Source organism: Hylobates moloch, unplaced genomic scaffold, assembly GCF_009828535.3.
Source record: "Hylobates moloch isolate HMO894 unplaced genomic scaffold, HMol_V3 SCAFFOLD_15, whole genome shotgun sequence".
Taxonomy (NCBI): domain Eukaryota; kingdom Metazoa; phylum Chordata; class Mammalia; order Primates; family Hylobatidae; genus Hylobates; species Hylobates moloch.
In genome coordinates this window covers 60,037,522-60,062,991 of record NW_026652290.1, presented here as the reverse complement: position 1 = coordinate 60,062,991, position 25,470 = coordinate 60,037,522, and the positions used below count along the sequence as shown (strand labels likewise).

General features: G+C 38.2%; 1 protein-coding gene across 2 annotated transcripts in view; it reads right to left on the bottom strand.

Annotated features, from left to right (window-relative positions):
- SERTAD2 (SERTA domain containing 2) overlaps positions 1–25,470 on the bottom strand; it is a 119,595-nt gene that overhangs the window by 46,828 nt on the left and 47,297 nt on the right. The gene's annotated exons all lie outside the window — the stretch shown is intronic.

Sequence of the window (25,470 nt, the reverse complement as noted above, 5' to 3'; positions counted from 1 at the left end):
TCGGGAGGCTGAGACAGGAGAATCACTTGAACCTGGGAGACGGGGGTTGCAGTGAGCCGAAAATGTGCCACTGTACTCCAGCCTGGGCAACAGAGCGAGACTCTGTCTCAAAAAAAGAAAAAAGGCTTTTAAAAGCTTTTCAAGAGAAATACAATCTGAGTCTAATTAGGTTCACCCAAACTGAGTGTGGTGAACCTAATGACTCTTCATTAACGCAATACTCACCTCTCAACGAGGTTTGCTAGCATAGCCCTTGTGAGTAGTGGGTACAGTGAAACAAAAAAAAGGTCTTAATATTTAGGTCAACGTGGTCAAGTTGTCAGTACTAGACCCATAAAGGAAGGGAGGGAAAAAAGAAGAGAAGGAGAAGCTTTGATTAGTATGAACATTTCTCAAAGATTTAGATGAAGTCAAACCATGGCACCTAAGATGTTATTCCCTGTAATTCAAATGTAAATTCAGAGATGGGTAGCTCTGCCCCAAGGAAATTCAACTTTCAGAGAGCATGTATGCAATATCTTCAAGCCCAGAATATATTCAAACTTGGTAGGGTATCACATAGCCATTAGTTAACATTATAATTTGCTTTTGAACATAGAGTGTTTCTTATTCCACCAGAGCTTATTTCCAAATTTTTAATCATTCTGTAGACAAAAAAAAAGGTAGCGTTATGACATTATTACTAAGCAAAAGACTAAAAATACTAAAATGCAATGGAAACTATTCTTTGAGTACATATACAACTCCCATTGTTATTAAGAGAGCTGAGCACACACACATTTAGAGGGAAAAAATACTCTGTAATGCTTCAGAGCTACTGTGATGCACTAGCTTCCTAAAACTAAAGAAGAAAAGCAGAGACTGGTTAGATTTACAGTTTTCAAATAGGTACATGTCCAATCAATTATTTATTTTGGGTTAATTTTAGTGAAAAAAAATTACCTCCCATGAAATGGTTGCATCACTGACGGGTTAGATCATTACACTCTTTTCAGAAAAGCAAAGATAAGTTTAGTAAGTGTAAATAATACACTAAATAAAGGTCCCCTTTCTCAGTTGAGAAAACACGTGAGTTGAAATTAAGTATGGAGAATTCTGGAATCAGTTTCATAATTACTTATGACACCAAAAGTAGTGAGAGCAAAAATCCTTTATAGGAACTTTTTTTTTTAAGTTCACAATTATGTGGTTGGGTACTTATTTACCCACCCCAATAGCTATGCAGACCATAAGGTCTCAAAAACAAAGAAGTATGCTCTCTCTGTGTTAAGACTTCTGTCTTTCTTTGGAGAATGGGTGTGGTCGTGGTGGGGGAGGGAGGGCGTTTAAGCTAGAAGAGGCTTGTGAAGCCCATCCAAGACTTTCATTTTAAGAAAGATAGATAAACAAACAAACATTGGTTCCTTTTATTGAGGAATCTTCCTATCTGCCCAGTTGCAACAGTGAATGAAGTTCTTTTACTGCGGTACGGGTGTTGGGGGGTTGACAAGATTTTTAATTGTATATTACCAACATGGGTTTAAAACTTTTTTTTTTTTTTTGGTGTTTTAAAACTAACCACCCTCCTCCTTCAAAAACAGTAAAACTTGTTTCTTCTGGTGAACAAAGACTTGGGCCCTCTAATGGTTTCATACAAGTTGGTTTTTTAAGACCTGGAAACTGATTGGGTGACATTTAATCTTCGAGATTAAAATCACTTGGTGAATATTGTATTGTTCCACTGTTCTCACTGTCATTTTGGCATTTGGGGCCTCGCTCTGCTGCTTCTGCTGGAGCACTTACCAGCTAATGAAACCTAGCCCAGGAGCAGCTGCCTGAATCTATGTCAAACTGCATCTGGCACCCATCTATCTTCCAGTCATCTAAATTCACCTCGGAAATCATACAAAAGCAGCCACATCAACACACCAGTCTTTGTTTTATCAAGGCTGTAAAGCAATTTTAGACTTTTTAAAAAAAAATTGCTATGTATTTCAGAGTGGCAGCTTTTGAAAGGATGGGGAAAAGTATTTTCTAAATCCTGAGAATATTGAGACTTTAAAATACCAAGTAAAAATTTCGTAGACCATCATTAGCACAGTTTTGGCTGAAACAGTACATTGAGGGGCTTGCCAGTAGAGACACAATGCTGCCGACAGATCCCAGACAAGGAGGCGAGTCTGCTTAAAATTCTTGAGTTGTCACGGTTATTAAATATGCTATACCACAAAACCTTCCAGTATTCAAGGTTTTCTCACTATCGGTTCTGTGGAATTATCAGAAATGCTGGTTTTAGCAAAGAAATTATTTACATGTGCATTCAGGGAACATTCTTTTCCAAAACCATTATATGAGAGAGAGAACAGTTTTCCTGAATGAGAGTATACAGATAAATAAAATATGTTATTTAAAAGATACACTCTTATTAAAATTGTAAGTAGTTGTATCACTCTGCAGTAGCTGACTTTTCTCCTGCCCTTCTGATGATGACCTGTATAAGGGGATACCGTTTTCTTTAACTGTGATGGCTAAAGCTTGAGCCTTTAAGAAATGAGTATAACAAACATGTACAAAAGGATCTATAAGGAAAGCCAAGTCATAGATGATGCCTAAAGCAAACTTAGTTTTCAGGTCAGCAATACGTAAAAGATAGCTTTTCTTTTGCTTGCTTGTTGATTTTAATTCTAGTACATGTTATAAATTTCCCTTGAGACAGTGTTTTACCTGCGTCCTATGCTTTGGGAGGGCGAGGCGGGCAGATTGCCTGAGCTCAGGAGTTCGAGACCAGCCTGGGCAGCACTGTGAAACCCCGTCTCTACTACAATACAAAAAAATTAGCAGGGCGTGGCGGTGTGCGCCTGTAATCCCAGCTACTCAGGAGGCTGAGGCAGGAGAGTCGCCTGAACCCAGAAGGCAGAAGTTGCAGTGAGCCGAGATCACGCCGCTGCACTCCAGCCTGGGTGACAGAGCGAGACTCCGTCTCCAAAAAACAAACAAAACAAAACAAAACAAAAATTAATTGTGGCACTTACATTTACCATTCTAACCTTTTTAAAGTGTACAATTAAGTTCCTTCACAATATTGCACAACCATCACCATTATCCATTTCCAGAACTTTTTCATTGCCCCAAGAAGAAATGGTATACCTATTAAACGATGATTCTCTATTCTCTCCTACCCTCAGCCTCTGGTAAGGAGGCTATTCTATTCCTCAGCTATTCTGTGTTGTCTTCATGAATTTGACTATTTTAGTACCTGACGTGAGTAGAATTCTGTTATTTTGTGCATGATTTATTTCACTTATTTTCCAGGTTCACACATGGTGTACCCAGTATCAGAATTTCATTCTTTTTTAAGGCTAATATTCTATTGTATGTACATACCACATGTTGTTTATCCAGTCGCTGTTGATGGACATTTAGGTTGTTTCCACCTTTTGGCTATTGTGAATAATGCTGCTGTGAACACTGGTATATGATTATCTGAGTTTCTGCTTTCAATTCTTTGGGGTATATACCTAGAAGTGGAATTGCTGGATCATATTGTAATTCTATGCTTATCTTTTTGAGGAAGTGAAAAGTAGCTTTTTAAAACCAATCTTTTAAAACATAATTATGTTCTTGTAATGAGCCATACATTCATTTAATGGCTAAAATTCTTTCCCTCTTGATGTGTGGAGGTCCCAGTTGTCTCTACATTGCTAAATTCAATGATCAGTTCTCACACCTTACCTGACCTGACCTACACAGTTGATCAGGTGACCACTCCCTCCTCCAGGAAACACTCTGCTCACTTGGCTTCCAGGAGCCTACACTCCTGATTTTTCTTCCTCTTTCACTGGCCACGCCTCTCAGTCTCTCTTAGTAAGTTCTTCTCCCTCTCCTTGGCCTTTAAAACTCTAAAGGGTACCTGGGGCTCAATCCTTGGGCATCTTCAATATGCTTTTCCCTTGGAGATCTCATCTAGTTTTATGGCTTTACATATCATATAAATATTGTCAACTTCCAAATTTGTATCTCCTGCCTGTATTCCTCTCCTCTGAAGTCCAGTCTCAAATCTCCAACTGCCTATTCAACATCTCCATATAGATGTCTCATCAATATGCACTCCTCAAATTCCCCCCAAAGCCATCCCCCTGCATTTTTTTTCCAACTCAGTTAATAGCAACACTATTTGTCCAAGTCCTCAGCTGCAAAGCCTTGGACCCATCATTGATTTCTTACATCTAATCTGTCAGGAAATTCTCACAACTTTAGTGCTACTACCCCAGTCCTAATCACCATCACCTCTTGGACCTTGAATACTGAAATAGTTTCTGAAGTACACTTCCTTACTTCCACCTTTGTTCCCCTACTGTCTGTTCTCAACACAGCAGTCAGAGTGATTGTTTTCTTTCTTTTTTTTTTTTTTGAGATGGGAGTTTCATTCTTTTTGCCCCGGCTGGAGTGCAATGGCGTGATCTTGGCTCACTGCAACCTCCACCTTCCAGATTCAAGCAATTCTCCTGTCTCAGCCTCCCAATTAGCTGGGATTACAGGTGCCCACGACCACGCCCAGCTATAGAGTGATTCTTTTCCAAATGGAAGTCAGATCATGCCACCTCTCCACTCCTCCAATCCTCCAATGGCCCCCATCATTCCACTTACAGGAGAAGCCAAAAGGCTCTCAATGTTCTATATTCTCACTGTCCCTCTAACCTCTCACCAAACTATTCTCCCTCATACATCTTGTTTCACCAACACTGGCTTTACCTGCTCACTAGTCTTTGAACATGGTAGACACATTTCTACCTCAAAGCCTTTACAATGGCTGTTCCTTCTGCCTGGAACTTTCTTCCCCCATATATCCATATGGTTTTCTCTCTCACTTTCTTCAAGCCTTTGTTCAAATGATATTCTTCAAACTGTTTAAAATTGCAACCACCCACTCTTGCATGCCTTTCTATATCCTTAACCCGTAAACACTGCTTTAAAATTTTTTTCCATAGCACTTATTACTTCCTAACATATTGCATAATTTATGTATTATATTCATTGTCTTCTGCTCAGTTAAACTGTAAGGTCCCTGAAAGCCAGGGCATTCCCCCCTGATTTTGTTCACTACTATATTTCTAGCTGCTATGGTCTCAATGTTTACGTCCCCTTCTCAAATTCATCGTTGAAACCTTAATCCCCAGTGTGCTGGTATTTGGAGGTGGGGCCTTTGGCAGGTAATTAGGTTTAGATGAGGTCATAGAGTGGGGTCCCCATGATAGAGGTTAGTGCCCTTGGAGAAAAAGAAAGAGACAGGGGATCTCTCCCTCTCTGTGTATGTGCTCAAACCAAGGAAAGGCCACATAAAGATATAATCATGAAGGGGGCCTTCACCAAGAGCCCAACCATGTTGGCACCCTGATCCCAGACTTCCAGCCTCCAGAACCGTAAGAAATATTTGCTGTTTAAGCCATCCAGTCTGTGCTAATTTGTTATAGCAGCCTAAATTAAGACACCAGCACTCAGAACAATGCCTACCATAAAGCAGATGCTCAGTAGACAGTTTTTAAATGAATGGGTCAGCAGAGAGTTGCCCTTCATTTGGAGATGTACTGTCAGTTATGGGTGCTTAATATGGCTACATTCAAATGGTTAGCCTCTCTCACCTAAGGTAACCCACAGACACTTTTCAAACATCTTCTACAAGTCAGCACTGTATCAGTTGCTGGGTAAATAAAATACTTTCCCTCAAGGAGTTCACAGTCCAATGGAGTTTTAAGGAGCTCATAATTTTTTAAGTAAACTTTGTTTTTGAGATAACTGTATTTTCATATGCAGTTGGAAGACACAATCCTGAGAGATACTATGTCCCCTTTATCCAGTTTCCCCCAAGGGTGCTATCTTGCAAAAGTATGGCACAAGATGTTGCCATTGACAGAGACAAGATACAGAACACTGCCATCACACAAGTCCCTTGTGTTGCCTTTTTATAGCCATATCCACTTCCCTCCCTTGCACTCCCCACTCCCCACCTTCCTTACCTCCTGGAAACCACTAATCTGTTCACCATTTCTATGATTTTTGTCATTTCAAAAATGTTACATACATGGAATTATACAGTCTGAAACTTTTGGGATTGGCTTTTTTTCACTCAGCATAATTTGTCCAGGTTGTAGAATGAATCATTAGCCCGTTCCTTTTCGTTGCTGAGTAGTGCTGAAAGTACCATAGTTTGTTTAACCACCTACTCACTGAAGGACATCTGGGTTGTTTACAGTTTGGGGCTATTATAAATAAAGTTGCTACCAACACTTGTGTATATAGATTTTTGTATGAATTTAAGTTTTCATTTCTCTGGAATAAATGCCCAAGTGTGCAATTGCTGGGTCGTGTGGTAGTGGCATGCATAGTTTTTAAAGAAACTGCCGAGCTGTTTTCCAGAGTGCCTGCAATATTTTACATTCCCACCAGCAAATGTGCCTGTGAACTAGATTCTCCATATCCTCATCAGTACTTGGTGTTTTCAATATTTTTTATTTTAGCCATTCTGAGGTGTGTTTATATCTTGTGGTTTTAAAATGCATTTCCCTAATAATGTTGAACATCTTTTTGCACTTGTATATCCTCTTTGGTGAAATGTTTCTTCATGCCTTTTACCCATTTTTAAATTTGATTCTATGATTTTTTTACAGTTGACTTTCCAGTGTTCTTTATATATCTTAGTTGTCAGATACATGGTTTGCAAATATTTTTTCCCCAAGTCTGTAGTTTGTCTTTTCATCCTCTTAACATGGTCTTTCCTAGAGCAAACTTTTAAACTTTGATTGTCCAATTTGTCAATTTTTCCTTTTATTGATAGTGCTTTACATGTATAATACAACTTATTTTATAATGGGACTTGGTCTTAAGCAAATAAAGGTTTGCCAGATAGAGAAATGGGAAAGAACATTCAAGGATAACGTATCAGGATTGCAATACTACCTAGTATGCCAGTTGGCTTAAAAAACATGAGAACATGGGAAATTTTTGACAATCCTATACCTACAATAATACTTTCTGTGCAGCCAGAAAGTCCTATACTCTATAGGATAGGGAGGTGGGGACGGAGAGTAACTGCTCTGTGTCTACAATTTGAAATATTTGGGGATTGGTGAATATAATAAGTACTTTCTTCAAAAACAAGGAAAAATACTAGTGCCAAACCCTCTGAGATCATATATAATCCTAGACTCCAAAAATGGAATTCAGAAGGCATTTTCCTACACAAACAATGTGGTGTTAATTAGATGAAGGTGAAAAGAATGGCAGGCAGAGGGGCCTCTCCTTTATTTGACAGAATCACTTTCATAGAACATTATACATAAATGAAAATTCCAGAAAACTGATGAAGCTTACCTTCTTTTAGAGTGTCAAAATGTTTTTTCTTTTAACCACAGTGGAAGACTCTGGATCTTGATTACTTAACCTAAGTATTTTACTATGTGGCAATGTTGTTAAATGGGCAATGCCTCGGGGCCACTAAAGTTCATAGGACTATTTGCCCCCGTATCAGATTCCTCTGAATTGCCAGTTTAGCTTTTGCCTCAGCCTTTTGTACATCCTTATTTGTTTTGGGGCATTCTGCTCTCAATTTTTGCAGCTGTCAAGATGCCTGCCACTCACTACACTTCCTTTTAATCTGTAACGATTTAGGAAGCCCTATAACCAAACTAATAAGAATTCTATCTAAATAAGACTAAGAGGCTCTGAGTTGGGGACATGATTTTAGTCACCTCTGGGTAAAATGTATTAATGCATGGCTGTGTGATATCCATTTTAATGTTGTTGACACCCTTGGGCAGAGACTTCTAGCTTTCTATATATATTCTCCCCTTTCCTCCACAATAATTAATTTTTAGTTGAGTCCATGACTGCCCAACCAAAGACTAAATTTCCTAGCCTCTTTTGTAGCTGGGTGTGGCCACGTGATTAAGTTCTGGCAAACAGATTTGAGCTGAAGTGAGCTAAAGTGACAGCTGTCACTTTTGGGTTGTGCCCATCCCCCCTCCCTTTCCAATGGCTGATTTAATGGGTGTTCAGCCATCTTGGACAAAGGCAATGCTCCAGGGATGGTGAAGCAAGTGAAGATAGAAAGTTGTAAGATCATAGTGCTAGTGCATTGTTCCCTAATCTTTCTTTATATCTTTGAATATCACTAATATTTTCAGGAGATACCACAAAATTCTTAGTAAAAAATAAATTCTAAGTTAAAATATATATTATATAGAACCTTCTGAGAGACACGTTGTGGTAGGCAGCCTCTAAGATGGCCTCCAGTGATTCCTGCCTCCAGGTATTCACGCCCTTGGGAAATTCCCTTTTCCTTGAGAGTAGGCTGGCCTAGCGACTCACTTCTAACAAACAGAGGCAGTAAAGGTCATGGGATGTCACTATCAAGATTAGGTTTACAAAAGGACTGTGGCTTCCATCTTCCTTATCCTTTCTTGCTCTCTTGCTTGCTTGCTCGCTCTGGTGAAAGCCAGCTGCCATGCTGTGAGCTACTCTAGACAGAAATCCGTGTAAGGACACCATCCAGCAGCCCATGAGGGACTGAGGTCCTCATTCCAACAGCCTGTAAGGAACTGAATCCTTCCCCCAACCATGTGAGTGAGCCTGGAAGTAGATCTTTCCTTATTTGAGCCTTCATATGCGACTGTGACCCTGCCTGACACTGAGACACTGTGAGGCAGAGGCACCCAACTACGCTGCAGCTGGATTTTTGACTCATGGAAAAACTGAGATAATAAATGCTTGTTGTTGTAAGCTGCTAAATTTGAGGTAATTTGTTATGTAGCAATAAATAGATAACTGATACAGATGTACGAAATAGAAATATCAATGATAAGAGGTAATTTTTGAGGGCTGGGCGCAGTGGCTCACGCCTGTAATCTCAGCACTTTGGGAGGCTGAGGTGGGCAGATCACCTGAGGTCAGGAGTTCGAGACCAGCCTGACCAACATGGAGAAACCCTGTCTCTACTAAAAATACAAAATTAGCCGGGTTTGATGGTGCATGCCTGTAATCCCAGCTACTTGGGAGGCTGAGGCAGGAGAATTGCTTGAACTCGGGAGGCAGAGGTTGCGGTGAGCCGAGATCGCACCATTGCACTCCAGCCTGGGCAACAAGAGCAAAACTCTGTCTCAAAAAAAAGGTAATTTTTAAAAGGCATACATGCATTTCATTTCATGATTTTGCTGCTTTTACACATACTACAATCTTGTAGGTAGTCTTTATATGAAAATAAAGGGAATACATCATTCGGAGTATTAAAGTAACTGTTTGTAGCTACAATTTGAACACTAGCAAAACAGCCTTTGAAAGTACTCAAATAATTAATTTGTTTAAATATTTTAAGGCTAATGATTTCATATCAAAGTAATAATCTATATTATAGCCATAAAGATCTCTTACTCTTTTCCACCAAGATAAAATAGAATCTTGATTATAACTCAGGATGAAATTCTATCTGTGAGATTTATAAAATGTTATAAAACTCATGAGATATCAATAAAAACAAGCAAATTTCTAAATATTCAGATTTGGAAATGTTTAAGTATTGATAATTTAAATATTCACATCTTGGTCATTTCAACCCTCTAAGTAGACTCTCTCTTGCATAGAGAAACCATTTTTTCTTTCGTTTCCTTTCAGATTTATTTTTTTATAAACTCAAATACAGTGGAGGAAAATATAACAGATCTAGTGAGTTAGAATTCACATACCATACAACTCATCCATTTAAAGTGTACAATTCAATGGCTTCTAGTATATACACAGAGTTGTAAAACCAGCTGCATTTTGTACATGGTGTTTTGAGAGGGCAGGATGATTAAGAAAGTAGAAGGGAGGAAATTTTCCATAAATTACCACTCTTTTCAAAGACTAAGGCCTATCTTCCAAAGCTAACCTGCAGGAATTTTTTCAAAGCTTATTCTCAGCTGGGTCCAGTGGCTCACATCTGTAATCCCAGTACTTTGGGAGGCTGAGGCAGGCAGATCTTTTGAGCTCAGGACTTCTAGAGCAAACTGGGCAAGATGGCAAAACCTCATTTCTACAAAAAATAAAAGAAGGTTGAGGTGGGAGGGTTGCTTGAGCCTGGGAGGCTGCAGTGAGCCAAGAACACACCACTGCACTCCAGCCTGGGCAACCAAGCGAGACTCTGTCTCAGAAAAAAAAGAAAAAAAGAACAAAAAAAAAGGGGGAAAAAAAAAAAAAAACGTATTCTCCTCCACGACTGGCTAAAGTCCCTAGATTACTTTTCAGCCTTTATTCTTAAATGACTCTGCCCTCCAGCCCCATTGCCATACACCTGCTCTTGGCCACTGCTCTTTCTCCATTTCCTCCAATTATAACCTCCAGATCCACAGACCTCCAATAGCACATGGTACTCTCCAGTGCTGAGCTTCTGCATGGTGTGCAAAGTACCATGAATGGGGGGCAGGTACACTGAGATGCTGATCTTTCCATCTGCAAGGCAGCCACTGAGGGCCCAGAGCAATGGAAACCCTCAAGCCAGTGCCTCAGGAGGGCTCACTCTCTTCAATATTTTTTATGTGTCATAACACAGAAAAAGCTGTGAAGCACTGTTCTAGTTTGACTAACTTGGTAAACAAACATATCTTGAAACCAACCATGTTCAATTATTCTGTTAGGTATTGGGGCAATATAAATAAAAAGACAGTCCCTTACAATCTGGAAAAACAGACATCTAAGTAAGTATAAGACATTGTGATAGGAGTACCCAGGTAATGGTATAACAGAATGTTAACAAAGAAAACCCCTGGACCTGGTTTGAGAAACAAAGAGAAGAGAAATCAGGCAGCAGATGAGAAATGGCTGCCTCTAGCTAAGGAACAGATTTCTCAGGGAACCTGGAATGCAAACCTCATGAAGGCAGAACAACTTCTACCTTATTTACCACCATATCCCAACACCACACAATGCCTAGATTATTCCAGGTATTAGATACATTTTTGTTGAATGAATAGAGTTCACACTCCTCTTACGCAATGTGACCTAGTAACCAAGGGTTCACTTTTGCCAGTCTCTACAGAATTACAAAACCATTGGGAACATGGTGACCTTTGGCTTTAGTCTGCTGGGATTAATTGATCCCTTTCTGGGGACTCTGATAATCTGGGTATTTCTCAATTCTGCATTAAATCTAAGTACAAGAACTCATTTTAATTAAGTCAACATATATTTATTTAGTGCCCACTATGATGGAAAGTTATTATTTTACTAGAAAATTTACAGATTTCACAATATTCATTTTAAAAAATGTTATCTGCCAAATAAACCGTGTAAGAAAAGTGAGGTTCTAGACAGGTCATATATTTTTTTAAAACGAAACATAGGGAAGATCTAGTTCTGAGAAGAAATAATTAAGAACTGCTTTAGCCCAGGAAGAGACATCTAGGAATAAGAAGAAAGAGGGAAAGAATAAGTTGAGAAGTTGAATTCAGAAAAGGGAAACACTCGTTAAAACAAATCAAAAAGAAAGGCAGAGTGAGTGCAGATGGTCACAATTCATTTTATATCTATTTATGATGGCATTAGATCTTACCCTCTGCAACAATAAATCTTAGAATTCAAATTTGTCTGGTGTTTTATTTCCTCTTACTTCATAAACACAGCCCCAAATAAATAAAAACAAAATAAATAAATAAAAAAGAGAAAATTACAGAAAATAGAGTTACATCTATATTACACTCACTTATGTTGAACTATAAAAATACTACTGTCAAATAGCACAGCTGTCAAATAGAGCAAACTCCAAAAATGTGGAAGGAAGACATGCATAAAAGAAACAAGAGTGCAAACAATTCCCAACAATAATGGGTGTAATGATTACTCTGTCTTTACTTAATCCCTGGGATTCACAGCACTTCAAGAATTCCTGGTAGCTGAAAACTGTACAATAGGCAGAAAGAATGGTAGTCCTCTATCCTTAAGACTGGTTCTCCTCTGGGCCAGTCAAAAGTCTCCTTTTGTTTCTAGCATTGTTCCCTATCTAATCAAACCATCAAAATTCCCTTAGAAAAAATGAATCTTTATAAAGTTTTCCCTTTTGTCTGCCCTATTAGTCTATTAACTGTCATCTTTTGCCTGGGGTGAAAATTCATACTTTAGAAGGAAGATAATCAAAAACAGAAACAAACTATTCTTGAGAAGCAGGTGGACAAGCATATTACAAACTAAGATGTTAAATGAAGCTAAAAATTAGAATTTGAAATTCAATTCTACCAATAATCCTAAAATTGAGGATTAGTTACTTAGTTGTTTTATCATTGTATATCCATCCTCCACCCCACTTCTCATCCACTACAACATGAAGAAATCTCTTAAAAAGCACCATTAGAATATAGCAGAACTGACTGGGTCAATTTTAAGTATTTCTTCCCGTATCTGGGAGGCTTGTGATCAGTGAAGTGTTCAAAAGATGAAAAGTAAAAGGAAACTGAATGAGGGGCTGGACTATATTATTTGATTCTAAGATTTTATAAGCAAACAAAATCCATATACTCTATGAACTAAATAATCAGATAGTGAATCATCAAGAAAGAATATAAATTTACTAAATATCCTAGTGGTTATGAGAATTTTAATTAATTTTACATTTTCCTTGGGCTTGTACTCAGTATTTGCTGAACAATCAAGTAGTTTTATTATCTTACAAATTGAAGAAAACCAAATAGTTGAAATCATTTTCATTAAGAACAAAATTACTCCTTATACGTACGTATTTACTTCATCTTTATTACAAGGTTCTGTCACTGTGAATAACTACAAATAGTGGCACAGATTACTTATCAATGGGTTTAGTAACTGAAGGGATAAACTGTTAAAATTGCACATGATCATTGACATGTTGATAGTTTGGTCTTTGTACAGTTTTCTTTCTTTTGGAAAATTTTTAAAAATAATCTATAGTATCTGAATAACACCTTGCCATAAATGTTGTATATTATGAAAATACACTTCTTGGTGAATGGAATCTACGAATGTCCAATATGTGTCTTTCAACATCTTTAACGGGATTTTTCTGGAACACATATTTTTGGTCTTGAAATCAAACTTTTCATCACCTGCTTTACATACCATTTTTGTTCAAAATTAAAGACAAAATAGAGAACACATAGATTGTAAGGTTTTTTCCCAAATACTATTTCTCCATAACTAACTTTCAGAGGAAACTTTCTGAAATGTTTGGACAAAAATAAATACAATTTATCATAACTAAACTTGTAACTGACACTTGCTTAAGTAAGTTTTATTTTGGCTGAATACTCAGAACAAGGCCACGTATCTCAAATAAAGAACAATTAGGAATTCAGCATTTTGGCTTTCAAAAAGTCATGTCAACAGTGTATTGTATTTTAAGGATGCAAAAATGAATCAGGCTCATTTAATCAATTTTATTATTCCTTGTAAAGAACCAATTTTTTTGTTTCATAGATTTTTGAGGGAGTATTAGCTGCCCTTTTTCTATTTTATAGATTTCTCTTTATTAGTTTCTTTCTTCTACTCACTTTGGATTTAATTTGCCCTTATTTTTCTAGTTCCTCCAGGTAAAAACTTAAATAATTGATTTTGGCTCTTCTTTCTTTTCTAGTATAAGCATTTAAAATTATAAATTTCCCTCAAGTACTGCTTTAACTGCATCCCACAACTTTTGACATGCTGTGATTTCGTTCAGTTAAAAATATTTTCTATTTTCCTTTGTGATTTCTTCAAACCATCCATGTGTTATATTTAAACCACAAAGTTTAATTTCTACGTACTTGGAGAATTTCTCAGGTACATTTCTGTTACTGATTTCTAGTTTGACTCTTGTGATCAGAAAATACTCTCCATGATTTCTGTCTTTTAAAATTTACTGAGACTTTTTCTATAGGCCAGAATATGGTCTATTTTGGTGAACACTCCATATGCACTTGAAAAGAATACATATTCTGCTACTACTGGGTAGTGTATTCTGTAAAAATCAATTCAATCAGGTTGGTTGATAGTGTTTTTCAAGTCTTCCCATTCCTTTCCAATTTTTTGTCTATTTTTGTACTATCAATTACTGGGCTGGGAGTGATGAAATTTCCAACTTAATTACAGAATGATCTATTTCTGGTTTTAGTTTTCTCAGGTTTTATATAGTATATTTTGAAGGTATCAACTGCATACAGATTCATGATTTGAATACCTTCTTGATGAGTCAATCCTTTTATCATTCTATTGGATATCTAAAGCTGGGTAACAAATTATTCTAAAACTTTGCAGCTTAAAATAATAAACATTTATTAAAATAACAAACACTGGTTCTGCCGGTCAGAAATTCAGAAATTCAGGGGTAGCTTAGTTGGGTGGTTCTGGTGTGGGGTCTCCCATGAGGTAGCCGTTAACAGGTTGGCTGGGGCTGCAGTTATCTGAAGGCTTGACTGGGGTTGTTGGATATGCTCCCAAGATGGCTCACACACATGGCTCTTGGTTAGAGGTCTTAGTTGCTCACTATGTTGGGGTCTTAGTTGCTCACTATGTGAACCTCTCTTCATCCATAGCAGCTGACCTCTCTCAGAGCAAATGACTAAGTAGAGAGCAACTAAGTTGGAAGCCACAATATCTTTTATCTCTTCTACCATATTCTATTCATGAGTCACAAAGTCCAATCAACATTCAAGAGGAGAAGAATTAGGCTCTACCTCTTAAAGTATATCTAACAATAGGAAGAAATATTTTAAAATCACTATAATCATTATAAAATGTCTTCTTTATCCCTGGTAATATTTCTGGGTTTTTGTTTTGTTTTGTTTTGTTTTGTTTTAAGACAAAGTCTCATTCTGTCACCCAGGCTGGAGTGCAGTGGTGCGAGCTCGGCTTACTGCAACCTCCGCCTCCCAGGTTCAAGCGATTTTCGTGCCTCAGCCTCCTGAGTAACTAGGATTACAGGCACCCGCCACCACACCTGGCTAATTTTTGTATTTTTAGTAGAGATGGGGTTTCACCATGTTGGCCAGGCTGGTCTCAAACTCCTGACCTCAGGTGATCCACCCGCCTCGGCCTCCCAAAGTGCTGGGATTACAGGAGTGAGTCACCACGCCCAGCCAATATTTCTTGTTCTGAATCTACTTTGATATCGATATAGCTACTACAGCTTCCTTCTGATTAGTGTTTGCATGGTTTATTTTTCCTTATCCTTTTACTTTTAACCTATCTGTGTCTTTATATTTTAAGTGCAGATAACATATAATTATAGATGGCATATAGTTAGGCCCTGCTTATAGATAGCATATATAGTTGAATAATTTTTTCCCCACTCTGAGTCTCTTACATGGATTGTTTAAACCATTTATACTTAATGTAATTATTGATATGGATTTGCTCAAGTCTAGCATCTTGGTACTTGTCTTCTATTTGTCCCATCTGTTCTTTGTTTTAACTTTTAATTTTTATGGGTACATAGTAGGTGGATATATATATATGCAGTACATGAGATATTTTGATATAGGCATACAATGTGTAATAATCACATCAGGGTAAATGGAGTATCTATCACCTCAAGCATTTATCATTTCTTTGTGTCATGAACATTTCAATTATATTCTTTTAGTTATTTTAAAATGTATAATATATTGTTACCTGTTGTCCTATCAAATACTAGATCTTATTCATTCTACCTAACTATATTTTTGTACCCATTAACCATCCCCAACTCCCCCCACCACACACACCCTCATACCTTTCCCTGCCTCTGGTAACCTTCATTCTACTCCTTATCTCCACCATCTGTTCTTGACTACATTTTCCTCCCTTTTTTTGAGTATTTTACTATTTCATTTTATCTTTTCCATTTACACATTAGCTATTTCTCTTTATTTATTTATTAGTATTTACACTATGCTTTTTTTTTTTTTAAATTGAAACTAAGTCTTGCTCTGTTGCCAGGCTCGCCTACAGGGTAGCAATCTCGGCTCACTGCAAACTCCGCCTCCCGGGTTCAAGCGATTCTCCTGCCTCAGCCTCTCGAGTAGCTGGGAATACAGGTGAAAGCCACCATGCTCAGCTAATTTTTGTATTTTTAGTAGAAACAGGGTTTCACCACGTTGGCCAGGTTGGCCTTGAACTCCTGACCTTGTGATCCACCCGCCTCAGCCTCCCAAAGTGCTAGGATTACAGGCGTGAGCCACTGTGCCTGGCATTACACTATGCATTTTTAATTTAACAGAATTAGCATCCCTAACCCAAAAATCTGAAATCCAAAATACTCTGTAATTGGAAAAGTTTTTAGCCCTGACATGTTGCTCAAAAAAAAAAAATGTTCATTGGAGCATTTGGGATTTCAGATTAGGGATGCTCAATCAGTAAGTATACTGCAAACATTCCAAAATCCAAAATCTAAAACATTTCTGGTCCCAAGCAATTTGGATAAGGGATCTTCAACCTGTACTTTCAAATAATATTAGATCACTTAATATATGTTGTAAAAGCCATTCTTGGTACTATATTGGTGTCATACATTTACTTCTACATAGGTTATAAGGCCCACAATACAACATTCTCATGTTTGCTTTAAACAGTCAATTGTTGTTTAAAAGGATTTTTTATAAAATTTTAATGGGGAAACAAGTCTTCTGTATTTACCCATATATTTGCCACCTCCAGTGCTCTTTATTGTTTTGTGTATTTCTAAATTTCCATCTGAGATCTCTTTTTCTTCAGCCTGAACATTTTCCCATTACATTTCTTGGTGTGCAGGTCTGCTGGCCATGTATTCTCCTAGCTTTTGATTTGAAAATGTCTTTGCTTTGTCTTCATTTTTGAAGGGTATTTTCACCTGGTATATAATTTATTTATTTAATTTATTTATTTATTATTTTGAGACAGAGTCTTGCTCTATTGCCTAGGCTGGAGTGCAGTGGCGTGATCTTGGCTCACTTCAACCTCTGCCTCCCGGGTTCAAGCAATTCTCCTGGCTCAGCCTCCCAAGTTGCTGGGATTACAGCGCCCACCACCACGCCTGGCTAATTTTTTGTATTTTTTAGTAGAGATGAGGTTTCGCCATGTTGGCCAAGCTGGTCTTGAACTCCTGAGCTCAGGTGATCCACCCACCTTGGCCTCCCAAAGTAATGGGATTACAGATGTGAGCCACCATGCCCGACCGCTGATTTTGTTTGACTAGCATTTAAGTTACTTGCAAATCAACTTCAGCTCTTCCAGGCTTGTTGTTAAATTCTGTTAGGGTAGGTCTAGACCAGAGTTTCTCCACCTTGACGCTACTGACATTTTGGGCCATGTAATTTTTGGTTGAGGGGGTGGGGGCTGCTCTGTGGATTGCATAGCGTTTAGCAGCATTCCTGGCTTCTATCCAATGTATGTCCGTGGACCTCCCAGTTATGACAACACAAATGTCTCCAGAAATTGTCAAATGTCCTCTGGGATCTCTTACAGTTCTCTGCCCAAAGTGTATTACAAAGTTAACATAGCAGATGGAAATGTAGCCTTTTGAAAGCCCTGCTTACAAGGTTGGCCCCTAGCTAACACCTAGGAACTTGGATTTTAGGATCATTCTGAACACCCTGTTAAGAGTGGCTCACAGTGCCTAAATTATTCGTGTAAACAATATGATTGTGCTGAACGCCTGATTTCTTTGTGAAAGTCTGGAATTTTGGTATGTGGCAGGCAGAATGTGACTACTCCTAATAAAAATCCTGGCACTGAGTCTCTAATGAGTTTCCCTGGTAGACAACATTTCACGTGTGTTGTCACAACTCATTGCTAAGGAAATTAGGTGCATCCTGTGTGGCTCCACCAGAACAGGACTCTTCGAAGCTTGTTGTGCCTGGCTTCCTCCAAACTTCATCTCATGCATCTTTTCCCTTTGTTGTTTTTTTGCTTTGTAGCCTTTCACTGTAGCAAATCTTAGCCAGGAGTACATCCTGAGCCCTGTAGGTCCTCCTAGAAAGTCATCAAACAGAGGGTGATCTGGGAACCACCAACACATCTGGCCATGGGGAGTTTAACTGTAGGCATGCATAGCTGAGTATCTGGCAACAAACTCAAGGGATCCTATGCAGATGTGTGAAGTTCTTTTTCTGCATAGCTCCCTCCTCTCTGGCACTTTGCCTCACAAGTCCCAGTCTTTTCAGCTTCACTGACCTCCAATCTCTCTCCTCCCTCAGCTCTGCTACATGGTGGATGCACAGTGCCTGCACTCAGAAACCTGTGGTGATGCCAAGACTGACTCTGTTCCCCTCTCTCAGAGATCCCTGTCTGCACTGCCTGTTGTCCAGTGTTGGAAACAGTTCTTTCATACATTGTGTCCAGTTTTCTTGTTACTTGAAATAGGAGGGAGGACCAGTACCAGTAACTCTATCATGGTGGAAAAATAAATTCTCATTGTAATATATTTTAATTGGGGTATAAACTGAGCTCATTTGAGGCATAAAGCTACTTTTTGCAATCCAGAAGCTTTCCAACTCAGAAAATACAGTTTTATTGTCCTGCAAAGGACACTAATACTGATTACCCCCTGGTGTTACTATAGTACTATTATCAGTGTTTCCTCTTACTCACTTAGTCTAGCTCTTGATAATTTTTTCTTTACTTCTTACCCGCATCTTTTTCAATAGGACCATTTCCTAGCACTCCATCCCACATGCCTGTTTATCTGAATCTCATTCATCTTTTTGTTCCAATGGAGATTTACTAAGCACCTACTAGGAGGTAGCCTAGTGTGGTGATTAATAGCTTGGAATTTGTTCCAGGCTGCCTGGGGTCCAAATTCTTACTAGCTTGTGGCCTTAGACAAGGTACTTAACCTTTCTATGCCTTAGTTAAATGGGCGAAACAATATCTCCCTCATAGAGTTGTTGCAAGGGTATTTGAAGGAGATACTTCCTGGTGGAGAGGAAGATCTATGGAATGCTTAATACTAATACTAATAATAGTGCCAAGCACTATCATAAATGTTGGACAAAAATGAATAAGATACAGCCCCTTCCCTCAAGGAGTTTACAACCCAGTACAGGGCACACAGCAAGAAGTTTTTTTTTTTCCAAATATTTGATAAATATTCAGACAATCATTGTAAGAAAACATTTACTGTGCACTAAATAACTTTCTCTGTCACTTAATCCTAGTGACACAGTTAGAGACTACTGTTATATCCAGGTTACAAATAACAAAACTGAGTACTTGAAGGTTTACACAATTACCCAAAGTCATTCAGCTGCTATATAGCTGGGATCTAAACCCAGGTAGTCTAATTCCAGAGGAATAGAGATTTACTGGCTCACCATGGCATAATGGTTAAAAGCATAAGCCCTGGAATCACAAAAGAAAACACGATTAATTCTCCCTACTAAGGCCAAGGAAGAGATAACATTTGGGTTCTGCTTAAAGGAGGAATAAAATTTCACCATGCAGAAACAGGGAGAAGCAACCACAAAATGACGTAATTAAGGATGGGGAAATAAAATGGCAAAGTGTGTGTATTTAGGATACTGAGACTTTTTTTTTGATGAGGTTATAACATAAAATGTACTTGAGAGAGGGAGAGGATGAAGCCAGAAGTCAGTTGGGGTCATTTCTGACACAGCCTTCATAGGAGTGTAAATTCTATCCTGAATACTTCCCAAACTTTTTCACATCAGGGCATACAAAAATAAAACATTTGTACAGCATACTGCAGGAAACGAATCCCCCTGTTTGCTGCTGGAGCCCACAGGTGACTGGCACAGCCAGGATCTATTGCCCGCTCTCCCCTAAGGGCTGAGGGGATTGGATATGGGATGTGAAATAGAGAGCTGGGATTCCAGTTTAGATGATTAAGGGATGGAGAGAGATGCCGTGACAGGAGATAGAGAATTTAGGAGGGTAAGCTGGGGAAACAGAACAAGTTTAATTCAGGATATGCTGTCAGGAGCCTGCAAGAAAATTAGGAGAGGCTTTGTAATACCTTATCAGAGATCAGGAGAAAAATCCTACCATTATCTGACTCATCAACCCACACTTTCCAAAATCCTTGCTTTCTTACCTTAATTAATTATTACCCTAGTGTTGTGTTCAAGCCATATGTCCAATGTCTTTTAGATCCATGAAAAAGAAGATTGAATATTTTTTGGGAAATGTGTCTATAAATATGGGGAGAAAGCAGAAGGATTAGAAGGAGAGGGAGTGAAAATGACTTGCATTTTTAGAAAAGGTGACAAGTGCGGCTTTTGATATATCTTTATAAGAGCACAGCCTACAAAACGGTTCTAAAAAGTTAAGGCGAATAGTTTGTAGCCAAACAATTAAATTCACTAGGTATTAGGGAAGGTAGAATGCAATTGTGCAACACTGGAATTTGACCAGGCCATTAGGGTCAAATAGTTAAATGTAGAAGGTACTTCTGATTACCTAGAATATGAAAACGTCTGTTTTCCTAAGCATTAAAGCAAAACTTCTAAATCACACTGTCTTTCATTTCTCTTGTCCCTTAATTCTGAATGTAACCAATGATACTTAAGTGGTACAACTGGAGGAGAGAAAAGATAATACTCCCAAAATACAGATGAGAAAATGTTTTAGTTAGTGATTTTGAAGTAGTTAATGTGTGTATTAACAACTGTGGTTCTATAAAAAGAAAGCATGTGGAGAATATACCAACTTTTTTTTATGTTTTCACAAGTATATGCTGACTCTCTCATTATTAAGTACACAGAGCTCAAAAAAAGCCAACGCTACAGAGAGTGTACACTAACTGTTAAACATTGTAGAAGAGGTTGAGAGATACTGGCTAATGACTACCATAAAAGGAATAGATGACTAAGAACAGAGAGGATGTGTGACTAAAAAGTCCCTCTATGGTTCTTTGAAAATTCCCTGAATAACTAGGCATGCCAAATGTGGTCTGTCATAAAATTATTTGATGCTAAACTCTGTAGTTAGACGACAAATATATGCTGCATCCAAAGGAGAAAGCCTTTGTATAGATCATTCAATTGCAAAGTGCCAAGACAAATCAAGACCATCAATAAGTGAAAGTGTTAATCAAATTAAAGTGTGACCCAGAGTTCAAACACTCCTGGGCTAGATTGAGCTCACTCTACAGACTCATTCAATTTTTAGGGGGCATGACCACTGTGCAGCGGCCAGGCACTTTGGGCCACCACTGCTCCTTTCTACTCCTGAAAATGTACAGAAGTACTGCTTCTCACAGATCCTTGAACACTGTAGAGTAATACTAGCTGGCACATCACAGCCTATCTCTAGTAAATCAACCTTTTCACCCCAAAAGCTTACTTACCACAGCTATACCAAAACTGCAGATATTAAAAAAAAAATCCCAGTACACATTTGGAAATGTATCATAATTCTCTTACACATACAACTGTCTCTGATTGGAACAACTGATTTTCTTTAAAAATGTTACTTTTCCCTCAAGTAATAACTCCAAATTATTATAATAATGATAATAGTTATTACTGTTATGTAAAAACATCATTTGATCCCTAAACTCATGAGGTGGGTTTCAGATGGGGAGACATATGCAAGCTCATATCCTTTAAGATCAGACTGGAAGCCAGGCACAGTGGTGTGCCCCTGAAATTCCAACTACTCAGGAGGCTGAGGTACCAGGATTGCTTGAGCCCAGAGAGGCAACACAGTAAGATAAGGTCTCACTCTGGGTCCCCACACAAATCTCATCTTGAATTGTAATCCTAATTGTAATCCCCATGCACTGGGGGAGGGACCTCGTAGGAGGTGACTAGATGATGGGGGCAGTCCCCCCATGCTGTTCTCATGATAGCGAGTGAGTTCTCACGAGATCTGATGGTTTTATAAGGGGTTTTTCCCACTTTGTTCGCACTTCTCCTTGCTGTCACCATGTGAAGAAGGACGAGTTTGCATCCCCTTCCACCATAATTGTAAGTTTCCTGAGGCCTCCTCAGCCATGCTGAACTGTGAGTCAATTAAGCCTCTTTCCTTTATAAATTACCCAGTCTCAGGTATGTCTTTATTAGCAGCATTGAGAATGGACTAATACAGATCTCATCTCATATCAAAAAAACAAACAAACAAACATCAGATTGAAACCCAAGTTTGTCTAACTTCAAAACCCATGTTTGCTTCACTACACTACATTGTTTCTTGATACTTTTCTGTTTGCTAAAATACATATTACAGACATTCATGGGAGAAAATATATTGAGCAAGTAGTGACTCAAATGGGGAAACAGTTTTGAATGACTACAGGACTGTCTTGTAAAACACAGCAATGACTTTTTATGCCATGTGATTGAGGTTCTTTTTTTTTTTTTAGTTTTAGTTTTGGCTTTCCTAGTGTATGCCTGTTATGTATCCCTCTAGACATGTCTAGAATATTATATCAAATTTCACTAATATACAGTCCTTTACTAAAATGTATACCCTCACCATGTGTGAATCCTGCATATTTAAGAATCCATATTCCACGTATACAATGAAAAATAAGAAAATCTTTACTCATCTTTACAGCTTTCTTTCTTTTTCTCCTTCCTTCCTTCCTTTCTTTCTTTCCTTCTTTCTTTCTCTTTTCTTTCTTTCTCTTTCTCTCTCTCCCTCTCTCTCTTTCTCTCTTTCTTCTTTCTTTTTGACGAAGTCTCTCTCGTCCCCCAGGCTGGAGTGCAATGGCGTGATCTCAGCCCACTGCAACCTCTGCTTCCCGGGTTCAAGTGATTCTCCTGCCTCAGCCTCTCGAGTAGCTGGGATTACAGGCACCTGCCACCATGCCCAGCTAATTTTTGTATTTTTTTTAGTAAAGAGGGGGTTTCACTATGTTAGCCAGGCTAGTCTCAAACTCCTGATCTCAGGTGATTCTCCCACCTCGGCCTCCCAAAGTGCTGGGATTACAGGCTTGAGTCACCTGGCCCGGTCCCACAGCCTTCTTTAATTCAAGATAATTGATTGAAAAATAAAGAATGAAGCTTACTTTCCTTATTGGTATTTTAATAAATCCTTACTGGTATTTTAATAATCCCATGTACAATGAAGAACAGATTTTATAAAAAGATAGTTTAATTTTCTGAAACGATAAATTGTAAATTGTTCTCCTAAAAGAATACAGTCAAATATTAAAAATATATACCATAATCACAGGGGATATTTATTTCTCTTGTTGCATCTATTCCCCTTCTTTCACAACCGCACCCTTCTTTTCCTTGAGAACCACCTCTCCCTTTTTTCTCAGTCTGGATGATTTAATTCTCAGCACCAGGGATGAGCACATGGCCTAGGCCTGGCCAGTCAGTGCATTTCATCCCCTTTGCCACAGTGGTTAGTTCACAGATGCATACATATCCCAAGACAGGCCAATGAGATTCCACACCAAGATTTCCACACAAAATATTGGGAAGTGCCTTCTTTCTTTCTGGGATGCTAAAATGGTAAGACTATGGATTCTTGCTGTCTTTACCACCACATGGGAACAATGCATGTAAGAATGAAGACACTACAGGGGAAACCAATGAAGAAAAGTGGGAAAACAACATACTCCTGATATTATTTGAGCAGCAGCAAGTTCAGGGATGGGGAAGGTTGGTCTTACCAGCCCATCCCTGCTATGTGGCCTTACTGTGATGCAGGGCACCCAGCTCCCTTAACACCTTATTTCTAGTCTTCCTGCCAATGCTAGGAGCACCAGATACCATTTTTGTTCTTTTAAATAGACCACAATCAGTTTCTGATTTTACAACCAAGAACCCTCAATGAGCGAACACTTTTATAATTTTAGGGTGCAGAAGGCCTGCCTAGAAAGATACATCTGACGACATAACAATGAGACATTGGGGGACAAACTGGCAACATCATAAAATATTGCAATGTACGTTCTGCTAGACTCAGCAAACCCATGCCTACAAATGTACCCTATGGAGAAAAACGAAAAAAATGTGAGAAGATGTTAGGTTTAAATGGTGTTCCCAGCAGCACGATGCCTACAAGAGTACAATGAAAAACAAGACAGATGCCTGGAAATACTGGTTTGTTGAGTAAATTATTATACATTCACATTGGAATACTATGCTGCCATTTAAAAAGACAGTCTATATTGACATGGAAAGATCCCCATGACTGAAAGTAACAGAAAGCAAAACAGCATCTATAGTATGATTTTATTTATATAAAGTTATCTATCTCTACATATATATATATATACCCTGGGGAGGTTGGGGTCTAGAAGCTCATTCATTAAAATGATGCCAGTTGATTCTGGGTGGGGGGTTATGCCTTTATGGTTTGAATCTCTTGCACAAACATATCTTTATAATCACACAAAATCATAATGCAAACCACACACATGCACATACATAAAATCAGTATAATTTCCAAAGGAATTAAATTTACTCTGGAGTCAGTTAAGACATAAGAGAATTTTAATCTTTTCATATGGCAATGTAAACCTAAAAATTTATAAAATTGACCTAATAGGAATAACTCCCCTCTCTTTTCATTCTAGAGATATAAGACCTAAGGGAAAGGCCTAGGCTAGACCAGCAACCAACTGAAGCATCCTGAGGAAATAATTTGTTTTATCTTCTGAATAAATGAACGATGCTCTTCGGAACCTTCCCCATCCCTGAACTTGCTACCGCTCAAATAATGGTATCTTGTAATTAATGCTCTTCTGAATTTGCACAAAAAGCGAAGGTATATGAGGAACTATGAGGGAACAAATGAAGGCCATAAAGACTTGTTCAGATGGTTGTTGTGTCAATTTTGACCAGTCAGAAAAACTACTTGAAAAACATCCAAAACGCAAGGGAATTATTTTGTCCAAAATCACCCAGTATCTCTTCTTTGCTACAAACTCAAACATACCCACTGCTTCTCCCCAAATCCTCAGATATAGAATCAATTTGAAAAGCAGTAAGTAAAATACTTGGCATGTATTATCAAAGGCAAGATTGATAACAAGAAGAGGTAATGTAACACAACCTGTCAGTCTACTACACTGAATAGTACAACCAGCACATCTCAAAGTCTTGTTTCAATGGCCCATAATATTCTGAAGTATTTAAATTCTCAAGAATTCTACCTTTGAAACAGAAACCTCTCTACAGGGTACCATAACTAGTACAATAAACCCAAGTTAATTTTGTAAATTTGCCCTACTTCTTTAAAAATTAAGATATATGAGAATTCAAGGATGTTAAACTTTAACTCAGAATTTATGTATTCAAGTAGAGGCAGTCTAGCCTGGTGGTTAAGGCCCTGGCAGTGGCTGATGTGAATACAAATCTTGGCGCTGCCGTATACTTGCTATGAAGTCTTTGGCAAGTGACTTAACCTCTCTATGCCTCAGTTTCTTCATCTATAAAAAAGGGGTAACAACAAGACCGCTTCACAGAGGTGTAATGATTAAATAAGTTAATATATGTAAAACCCTTAGAATCGTTTCTGGCAAAAAAAAAAAAAAAGCTCAGTAAATATTAGCTACTGTATGATTATGAGGCATAAATTATTCTA